Source organism: Eschrichtius robustus, chromosome 12, assembly GCF_028021215.1.
Source record: "Eschrichtius robustus isolate mEscRob2 chromosome 12, mEscRob2.pri, whole genome shotgun sequence".
NCBI classification, from domain to species: domain Eukaryota; kingdom Metazoa; phylum Chordata; class Mammalia; order Artiodactyla; family Eschrichtiidae; genus Eschrichtius; species Eschrichtius robustus.
Genome location: NC_090835.1, coordinates 84,665,929 through 84,676,217, shown reverse-complemented (window position 1 = coordinate 84,676,217; position 10,289 = coordinate 84,665,929). Strand labels below are relative to the sequence as shown.

Below are 10,289 nucleotides of genomic sequence, written 5' to 3'. Positions count from 1 at the left end.
CACTTAACTTTAGTCTTGTTTGGACAAGCGATGGGGAAAATTCTGAGGATCGAGACAGGCCTCTCAGAAGACAGCTATAGGCCCGTCAGGCCCCGACGCCACGCCGCCGTAAATAAACGGCCCTGGCCCAGGCCTTGTCGTTCTCTTTGTGCAGTGAACTGGTGGATGGCGAAGATGGTGGCTTTAGGATCCGCCTGGCGGAAAAGGAAGGCTACCGCCTGCGCTATCTTTGCACAGCTGCCGGCGTACAGGTACCTGAGTACCTCAGGGCCGTGTTGGACACTGAAGGGACCGAAGTCTCGGGCTGAGCAGGATGAGCTATCATTACAGACTAGAATTTCTGATGTCTCTGTGACACCACTGCTTGGAACTGACCCAGCCCAGGGCAGGGGGGACTTGTCTGGTAGTCGCCCTGGCTTCTGCTAACTCACTGGTTTCTTCCCAGGACCCTGATTCTCGAAGGAGGGTCCGCAGCGCCTCGAGGGTGAGTGGATTGTGCGATATGGAGTGGCTGGTGGTTGTACTGGGGGAGGACGGGGATGATGATGACCCCAGGTGATTCTGAGTGTCTCGCTGACGCCATCACCGCAGCGCGCTGACCACCTCCATCCCCCGGGTTGGGATCCCTAGTATTTGGGCTCGGAGAAGCCACTTATTCGTGTGTCTCGTTTCTCCATTAGGGGATTAAGACGTTCACCGACCCATGTGTTATTTTTGAATAAAGGTGAGTGTTAGGTGTGCGGGCGCTCTCAAGTGTCTCTCACTTTTTTAACTCCCCAGCGTTTTGTTTAAGCCTTGCTAAACCTGCTTTCTCCACCTGTTTTACTACTATAAACTACCCTGCATGCTGGGCTTCCTTGATGGAGCTGTTCTCCGCAGTTCTAAGTTTGTTTCCTACTTCTTTTCTCTCCTGAACTTCCCATCCCTGAATTCTTAATTTGCTAGATCCGTATATTGGGGCTGTTGTCTTTGAATGTTCTAGATTCCTCCCCATAATGGTTTCCCTTGATCCAGGTCTCCCTAAATTGGGGATGATGATTTCTCAGACTAGAGTCTCTGATGCTGGTCCTGATGTCAAAATTAATTTCTGACTCATTTGGGGAACTGGATACTTGGATTTTTGAGAGGAGCCAATGGGAGGGCTGTAGCTCTCTGCTTGTATTTCTCATCGGTGGTCCTGCTTTCATCTTTCTAGCTTGAGAGCTTTGGAAGCCCAGCCGGGGCAGTGCCCCTTCACAGAGATTCAGGGATAGCCTGGTGGCTGAAGGCCTAAAGTTTGGAATTCTCCTCTTGGAGAAGTGCTGTTGGGATGGCTGGGATGCCCAGGTAATGGTTCCTGCCAGTTTCATCAGCAAGCTGTGACAAGAAGTGGAGAGTGACAAGAAGTGGAGAGTAGCGTGCCTTCTGCCTGGGTACTGTGGTAAGTCTCTTGCTGGTTTTTCTACCAGCTCCAGAGTGGTAATGATGACCTGGTTGGACTAGAGTCTCTGAGAACTTCTCTGAGGATCTTTGAAACCACCTGATCCACTCTTATGCCTCTTTCCACCCTGTGTGGCAATTCCCCTGCCCACCCAGACCTTTCCTTTTTAAAGTAAAACTGGTATAAAACTACATTAGTTTCAGGAACATAACGTTTTGGATATTTATATACACTAGAAAGCGATCACCACAGTAAGTCTAGTCACCATGCAACTGATCCTTTTTGCCTAACCACCTTTCCCTCTGATAACTACCAATCTGTTCCTGTATCTATGATTTATGCTTTATTAAAATAATTTATTTTATTTACTTATTTTTGGCTGCATTGGGTCTTCGTTGCAGTGCGAGGGCTTCTTCTTGTGGTGGTTTCTCTTGTTGTGGAGCACAGGCTTTAAGGCGCTTGGGCTTCAGTAGTTGTGGCACGCGGGCTCTAGAGCACAGGCTCAGTAGTTGTGGCACATGGGCTTAGTTTCCCCGTGGCATGTGGGATCTTCCCGGACCAGGGCTTGAACCCGTGTCCCCTGCGTTGGCAGGCAGATTCTTAACCACTGCGCCACCAGGGAAGCCCTAGATTCATGCTTTACTGCCAGTTGCTTGCATGTTTCTAATATGTGTTGCTTTTATGAAATTTTAGAATTTTGCTGACACAAAGGATGTTTTCTACCTGGTGTTGGACAGACCCTCAGAACTTCACATCTTTCCTGCATTAACCCGCGTGAGCAGCTGTCAACCTCCTGGGGTGGAGGGAGGGGACTGCCTAGAAATTTGGGGACCAAAATCAATTAGGTGGCCTTTACTTGGTCCTACCCAAAGGATTCCAATAAAATATATATATATATTTTTTTTAAAATTTATTTTTATTTATTTATTTTTGGTTGTGTTGGTCTTCGTTTCTGTGCGAGGGCTTTCTCTAGTTGTGGCAAGCGGGGGCCACTCTTCATCGCGGTGCGCGGGTCTCTCACTGTCGCGGCCTCTCTTGTTGCGGAGCACAGGCTCCAGACGCGCAGGCTCAGTAGTTGTGGCTCACGGGCCTAGTTGCTCCACGGCATGTGGGATCTTCCCAGACCAGGGCTCGAACCCGTGTCCCCTGCGTTGGCAGGCAGATTCTCAACCACTGCGCCACCAGGGAAGCCCAATCAAATATTTTAAAGCAAATAAAAAATAGATTGGTCTCAGTGAAAACAAGACGGTACAGAAAGGTTTAGGGACATGAAAGGTTAACCACCAGTGAATGAGCATCACAGTTGACATCTAGCTGTACCTCTTTTTTTTTTTTTTTTTTATAAATTTATTTATTTATTTTTGGCTGCATTGGGTCTTTGTTGCTGGGCGCGGGTTTTCTCTAGTTGCGGTGAGCGGGGGCTACTCTTCGTTGTGGTGCTTGGGCCTCTCATTGCAGTGGTTTCTCATGTTGTGGTGCATGGGCTCCAGGCACGCGGGCTTCAGCAGTTGTGGCTCACGGGCCTAGTTGCTCCACGGCATGTGGGATCTTCCCAGACCAGGGCTCGAACCCGTGTCCCCTGCGTTGGCAGGCAGATTCTCAACCACTGCGCCACCAGGGAAGCCCAATCAAATATTTTAAAGCAAATAAAAAATAGATTGGTCTCAGTGAAAACAAGACGGTACAGAAAGGTTTAGGGACATGAAAGGTTAACCACCAGTGAATGAGCATCACAGTTGACATCTAGCTGTACCTCTTTTTTTTTTTTTTTTTTATAAATTTATTTATTTATTTTTGGCTGCATTGGGTCTTTGTTGCTGGGCGCGGGTTTTCTCTAGTTGCGGTGAGCGGGGGCTACTCTTCGTTGTGGTGCTTGGGCCTCTCATTGCAGTGGTTTCTCATGTTGTGGTGCATGGGCTCCAGGCACGCGGGCTTCAGTAGTTGTGGCTCACGGGCTTAGTCGCTCCGCGGCATGTGGGATCTTCCCGGACCAGGGCTCGAACCCGTGTTCCCTGCATTGGCGGGCAGATTCTTAACCACTGCACCACCAGGGAAGTCCCTAGCTGTACCTCTTTGCAACGACATACAAAAAGTAGATTTGCCACATATTGACACCAATGTTAAGAATTTCTAGATTGATTGTGATAGTATACTAATATTTGAGGTTTTTATGACACCATTAACACAGACATCCAATTTGCCTTTTGATCAATTGGTGAAAACATAGGTTGTCCAGATATATTTTAGAAGCATATACTGGTGGTTGCCAGGGGCAGGGAATGAGGAAATGAAGAGTTACTGTTTAATGGATATAGAGTTTCTGTTTTAGAAGATGAAAAGAGTTCACGGGGATGGATGGTGATGATGGTTGCTCAGTGTGATGAATGTTTATTACCACTGAACTGTATGCTTAAAAGTGGTAAAGATGGGGAGGGGGATCAATTGGAAGATTAGGATTAACACATACATGCTACTACATATAAAAAAAGTAACTAATGCGCTATTGTATAGCACAGGGAACTCTACTCAATACTCTGTAATGGCCTATATGGGAAAAGAATGTAACAAAAAAGAGTGGATATATGTATAGCTGATTCACTCTGCTGTATACCTGAAACTAACACGACATTGTAAGTCAACGATACCCCAATAAAAATTTTTTAAAAAATGGTAAAGATGGTAAATTTTATGTGTATTTCACCACAGTAAAAAAAATGGGGGAAAAAGCATACTCTGTGCTCCTATTTGTCATCGTCATAAAGGAGATTCCCCACCAGCATGTACAGAGTATGCTGCTGTAAGGCTGTATTGTAAATTATCCAGCTTCTGGTAAGGGGGTGTTTGAGCTTCTGGTCATGGTATATACCAGTGCTGATTCCCTATTAATTTGCACCCATTTGAAGTTGTGTTGTAGAATACATTTCCAAAAGTAGAATTTCAGAGTCAAAGGATTTGGGCATTTAAAGTAGTAATGTATGTTCCATAAAGTTGTCCCAGTTTATACTCGTAACAGCAGTCTCCTTCAGAGTGCCTGTTTCTCTACCTGCCATCACTACTCCAGGTGGAGTGTACCAGTTTGTGTACCTAATAATTCATCTTTTGAGTATTGCACATCTTTTGTATCTGTTTTCCTATGGAACGTTTCCAGCTTGGTCCCCACTCAGCAAAGATTTTTTCCAACTTTTATTTTCCTTAATCGTCTTTGCCAGATCTTTTTTTTTTTTTTTCCCTCCTTGAAATTGCCCTGTTTGGTACTCCCTACAGGACAGTTAGCTGCTCCCATTGCTATTCTCTGACCACGGGTTCTGTATAATCTTAGCAGCCACCATATATTTAGTGCTTTGGTCTGTCGTAGGCTTTTTATGTGTTTCATTTTATTGAATCCTTAAAACCTTGCAAAGTAGATATGTATCTACCCTACCTTGCAAGCAAGGAGAGGAAAGCTCAGGGATGTTAAATAATTTCCCTAAGGTCAGAGAGATAGGAGGTATTGAGGCCCCTGAGCTGGACACTGGTGTTTGTCAAGTGGAGTAAAATTGAAGCTTGGTTCTCACCCAGACACTCCAAGGACAAAGCAAGTGGCAGAAGCTGAGCTCTGCTGAAGTTAAGAGATAAGATGAGCATTCCTGAGGTCAAGGTAAACTTCCCTGTCTGCACATGCGCAGAAAGGCTCCTTGGGGGTCAAAAAGGCAGGGGGCACCACCCCATAATAAGTGTGGACATACCCCCCACAGGCCTCTGTAGCGGAATCCATCTTGGCAAAAAGCTGCACTCGCATCTTGGGGAGGGTCTAGGACTGGTCAGCTGTGAAAAAAGAAACAAGATAATTGGCTACAGGTAAACAAAGACCTGGAAGGCCCGTCCTACATGTGATTTAAATCACCCTTTCACGGTACTCCTCATTAGAGAGGACACCCGTATCCTTTCTCTCCGTGTATTTCTGCCTTGCTTCCATCTTAAATAAACTGTTTCTCTGTGTGCTGTTCTCCCACTTGTGCTGTGTCTCTAATAATAAACTTTGTACCTGTTCTTACAGTTGTTGCCTCCTTGAAACATTCTTGCTTTCAAATGGGGCAAGAGCCAGGGAACTTTGCTTCTAGCCTCTAGCCCCTGCTGGACTAGCGGCTAGGTTCTATTCCCGGGCAGGAACTAAGATCTCTCTTCAGGACCACTCACTGGTCTCTCCGAGATCAGTGTCAGTCAGGATTCAAATTCCTTTCTGTCTAGTATATAATACACCTATGGCCTAGCTTTAAACATTTCCAATAACTGAAGCAAACCTTTCTTTGATTCCATTTTTCTTTTTCTCCCTCCCACTCAGAGGATGTCACCCAGCTGAATTGTGGCTGTATCATTCTTTGGCTTTTCTTTGTACTCTGAATTGAATGTGTCCCTAAAATATTGTTTGGTTTTGTGTTTTGTATCTTTTTGAGCTTCATAAATATGGACTAATACTCCACGTAGTTATGTTGCAGCTTGGTTCTTTTTTGTTCACATACTTCCCTATAGTTTAGATTCTACCCTTCCAAACACATTTCTGCCCATTTTTATTTAGGCAAAAAAAAAAACAACAACAATTCTAGGTTGATGGGTGTCTCTGGGTAGTGTACATGAGGACTTGCATTTGTAAGTGCATTTTTCTAGGGTGACAGTATCACATAGGAAGTACAGGGGACTGGGTTAAGATGTAGGGAGCCAGACTGAATACTTACAGCTGTTCAACTTTGGCTAAGTTACTTAGCCACTCTATTTCCTCATTTGTAAATGGATAAAAGAGTACCTACTGTTTTTTTTTTTTAATTTCTTTATTTTTATTTTTGGTTGCGTTGGGTCTTTGTTGCTGCGCACAGGCTTTCTCCGGTTGCGGTGAGCGGGGGCTCCTCTTCGTGGCGCTGCATGGGCTTCTCATTGTGGTGGCTTCTCCTGTTGCAGAGCACGGGCTCTAGGTGCGCTGGCTTCAGTAGTTGTGGCACGTGGGCTCAGTAGTTGTGGCTCGCGAGCTCTAGAGCGCAGGCTCAGTAGTTGTGGCGAACGGGCTGAATTGCTCCACGGCATGTGGTATCTTCCCGGGCCAGGGCTCGAACCCGTGTCCCCTGCATTGGCAGGCGGATTCTTAACCACTGCACCACCAGGGAAGCCCCAAAGAGTACCTACTCTTACGGAGTTGTTAGGTTTAACTATATTTAAATGCACTTAAAACTGCCTAACACATAGTAAGCCTTATTTAGGCATTAGCTACAATTATATTATTCCAAATAGTTTAGACATTAGCTAACATAGCCTAGTCAGTACCTCATCCAGTTTTCCTTAGTCCTTGACATTACTATTAAATGGTGAACGTCATTTCTTGTCCATAGGGTCTCTTCTGCATTCTCTTGCAGAGAATGATCCAAGTCCTGCCCTAGGTGTTCAGACCCTCCTTCCTTTGTCAGTCCCAGGTTTAGAGTATAAGAGTGAGGGACTTCCATGGTGGTGCAGTGGTTAAGAATCCAGCGGACATGGGTTCGATCTGATCCCTGGTCCAGGAGGATCCCACATGCCACCGAGCAATTGGGCCCATGCGCCACAACTCCTGAGCCTGCGCTCTAGAGCCCGTGAGCCACAACTGCTGAAGCCTGCACACCTAGAGCCCGTGCTCTGCAGCAAGAGAAGCCACTGCAATGAGAAGGCCATGAGTCGCAACCAAAGAGTAGCCCCCGCTCACCGCAACTAGAGAAAGCCTGCGTGCAGCAACGAAGACCCAACGCAGCCATAAATAAATAAAAATAAATAAATAAATAAATAAATAAATAAATAAATAAATAAATTAATTAATTTACATTAAAAAGATTGAGGTACAGGCATGGTGAAGATGGTCACGTGAAGTTTTCTTAATTCCAGGCATGGAAATCACTTTCCAGTCCTCGCATTCTTGAGCCCTACAGCCTCTCTTCACGGGGGTGACAGTGATTTGATAAGACCCCTACCCCAAAGCACACTGAATCTTCTTCACCCCCAGGAGCACTTTCAGAAATAAACAGTCCACCCAACCCACTAGGCAGATCTCATAGCTCTCCAAAATTAATCTACGCAGAGACTGGCCTGCCATCTCAGCTACTGAAGCCCGTGAGCCTCCCAGGCCTGTTTCCCCAGGCCTCTCATCCCTGGAATCCTTAGCAACTGGCTAGTGCGCAAGCCCCTCCAGAATGATACCTCTACCTGCCTGTTGCTTGTGCCCGAACTCTTGGAGTCTGCTTGAGTCCTGTTTGCATATTCTATATCCAATTTGTCAACAAATCATGCTGGCGATACCTTAACACCAAAATTTGGCCGCATCTCACAACTCTACTGCTCCTTGACTCTGGTGGGATCCACCGTCGTCTCACTTAGCTCCCCTGCGTGATGCAACAGCCTCCAACAAAGCTTCTGGATGTAATCTGGTTTGTGAGGAAATCCTAGAGCCAAGAAATAAAAACTGTTTTGGACATTGTTTGCAGGAATATAACTTTATAGAATCCCTTTGGAAAACAGTTTATCAGTACCTACTAAAAATGAGGCATGCTCTCTTCAACCCAGTGTTTCCACTTCTGGTGATGCACCCTAAACACTCACATACAGATACAGGGATTAATATATACATCCTTGATGGTACTGTTGGTAAGGGGGGAGAAAAAAAGGAACTCACGTGTTCTCCAATAGGGAAGTGGGGGTATATTCATAAAATACACCATGTGTTACATGCAGCAGTAGGATGACTAACATACCAGCGTGGATTAATCTCACAATGTGAAGAAAAAAAGCAGATCACAGAAAAATAGTATGTAATGCTTAAAAACATTTACCACTAAACAATATATCGCCTAAAGTTCCTACTGTATAGCACAGTATATTCAATATCCTGTGATAAACTGGATAGAAAATAATATGAAAAGGAATATATATATATATATATATATATATATATGTATAACAATCATTTTGCTGTAGAGCAGACATTAACACAACATTGTAAATCAACCATACTTCAATAAAATAAATTTTAAAAAAACAATATACTGTTTGGAGTTAAGTATCATAGTAAAAACAAAAAGAAATGCATAGGACCGGGGCTTCCATGGTGGCGCAGTGGTTGAGAATCCACTTGACAATGCAGGGGAAACGGGTTCGATCCCTGGTCTCGGAAAATCCCACATGCCGCGGAGCAACTGAGCCCGTGCGCCACAACTACTGCAGCCCACGCGCCCCTGTTCCACACGAGAGAAGCCACCGCAATGAGGAGCCCAGGCACCGCAACAAAGAGTAGCCTCCACTTGCCACAACTAGAGAAAGCCCGCGTCCAGCAACGAATACCCAACACAGCCAAAATAAATAAATAAATAAAATAAACAAATAGAAAAAAAAAAAACCCTGCCTCCTCCCACTTGCGCTGTTATGTTTTTTACGCTCAAGACGTGTGAGTACAGCAATGAGTCTACTTCTCTGTGGGTTGTGAACCCCGCACTGTTGCCTTAATGTCCCTCACATTTTCATTTTAGGTGCTTAACAAGGGGTCTTGCATTGCCCACAAAGGATGAAGAAACAAAGGCCAAAACAAATTACCAAATATAACTGTATCTAAAACAGGAAGGAAGGTAATGCACAGAAAGTTGAAATCCAGGCTAAAAAACTAAATGGAAGAATTACGTGCACAGCAAATAATCTTAAGTTTTAAAGGAGCTAGAATCTGGGTCCCGCCAACCTCTCCCACTTTACAGCACCATCCCGACCAGTTTGCTTTCAAGTGAGCCACCTGCCAACCTGCTGTAGCATATGATGCTGTTAAAGAGGAGTAAACATTCCCGCCCCGCCCTCGCAGGCTCACCACCACATCACATTTATTTTAAAGCGGTGGACAGCCTAGAGGCTGCAAGTGACAAGGCAGAAGGCCGAATTCCGGACTCAGGTTAATCCTGGCACCACCAGTCATCCGAGGCTGAACCAGGAATGAAGAAGGCAGAAGGGAAACAGGGGAGTGGCCCGGACCCCAGGCTGGGAAAGATGAGGAACTGGGAGAGCCCCAAAGGCCTAATGATAGCTGAATTTCTACAGAGATTTTTTTTCTTCCTCAAGCCCCAGTCCAGCCCGAGGAAAACGGGAGCGGTTCTGGGCGGGGACAGGGGCGCAGTGGATCCAACCCTGCCCTTCCCTCCCCACGCCCCTGACCGAAAACGTCCCTTCTAAGGCGTTGGGAACCTTCTGCAATTTAAGAACCGTCTGTTTACCTGATTACTTTTCTTTTGAAAATTCAAATTTTCCCATCCCCAGATATTCCATCCATATAGGGCTAAAGATGACGCCAAAACTATACTGCATTATCTCTTTCCTTGTCCTTCCTATTTTAAAAATAAGATGGGAAAAACGCCGGGATGGCCAAGGCAATTCTCAGGCAGCCCGGCCCCTCCGCGAACCGGCCCAAACGCGGCTGCTTCCATCAGCGTCAGGCTCCAATCAGCGTCTCTTTGGGCCACAGATACCCCACCCTCTTAGAGAAACTCCGGATCGTTCTGTAATTTGGGTCTCCCCGGAATCGCGTACCCCCTAATCCTACTTTAAACAATCAAACTTATTTGAGCCCCACGAACCTCTCACCGCCCTACTTATTACAAGCCTAGTGCTCATCCTTCCGGCCGACATCCAACTACTTGGCAGGCGGCTCGCCAGGGAAACGGAGACTGGGTGGCCGGAGTCGACAACGACTCTTCCCGGCGCCTCTCCCCCCTTCCCTTAGGACTCCAGTTTCCTCCAGCGAATCCCAGAAGAGTCTGGAGAGTTCTGGGGGGGGGGGGGGGCGGCGGCACCCAGGGGGCTGATTGGTCCCAGAAAACCAGGGGGCAGGACCTGAGGCGAAACC

General features: G+C 46.1%; 1 long non-coding RNA gene and 3 other non-coding genes across 5 annotated transcripts; 3 read left to right on the top strand and 1 right to left on the bottom strand.

Moving 5' to 3' along the window:
* Nucleotides 1–538: 538 nt before the first annotated feature.
* LOC137774317 (small nucleolar RNA SNORD48) lies at nucleotides 539–601 on the top strand. The gene has a single exon (XR_011075843.1). It is a non-coding gene; the product is annotated as a small nucleolar RNA SNORD48 (small nucleolar RNA).
* A 426-nt stretch (nucleotides 602–1,027) lies between these two features.
* On the top strand, nucleotides 1,028–1,094 carry LOC137774313 (small nucleolar RNA SNORD52). Its single transcript, XR_011075839.1, has one exon. It is a non-coding gene; the product is annotated as a small nucleolar RNA SNORD52 (small nucleolar RNA).
* Nucleotides 1,095–1,450: 356 nt separating this feature from the next.
* LOC137774335 (small nucleolar RNA ZL8) lies at nucleotides 1,451–1,533 on the top strand. The gene has a single exon (XR_011075859.1). It is a non-coding gene; the product is annotated as a small nucleolar RNA ZL8 (small nucleolar RNA).
* A 1,256-nt stretch (nucleotides 1,534–2,789) lies between these two features.
* Nucleotides 2,790–10,184, bottom strand: LOC137773035 (uncharacterized). Of its 2 annotated transcripts, none has more exons than XR_011075627.1 (4): nucleotides 10,021–10,184; nucleotides 7,712–7,854; nucleotides 5,146–5,224; nucleotides 2,790–3,026 (listed from the first exon to the last, which is right to left on the bottom strand). It is a non-coding gene; the product is annotated as an uncharacterized lncRNA (long non-coding RNA). The 2 variants fall into 2 exon arrangements; XR_011075626.1 differs by lacking the exon at nucleotides 10,021–10,184 and adding an exon at nucleotides 7,942–8,056.
* Nucleotides 10,185–10,289: the final 105 nt, after the last annotated feature.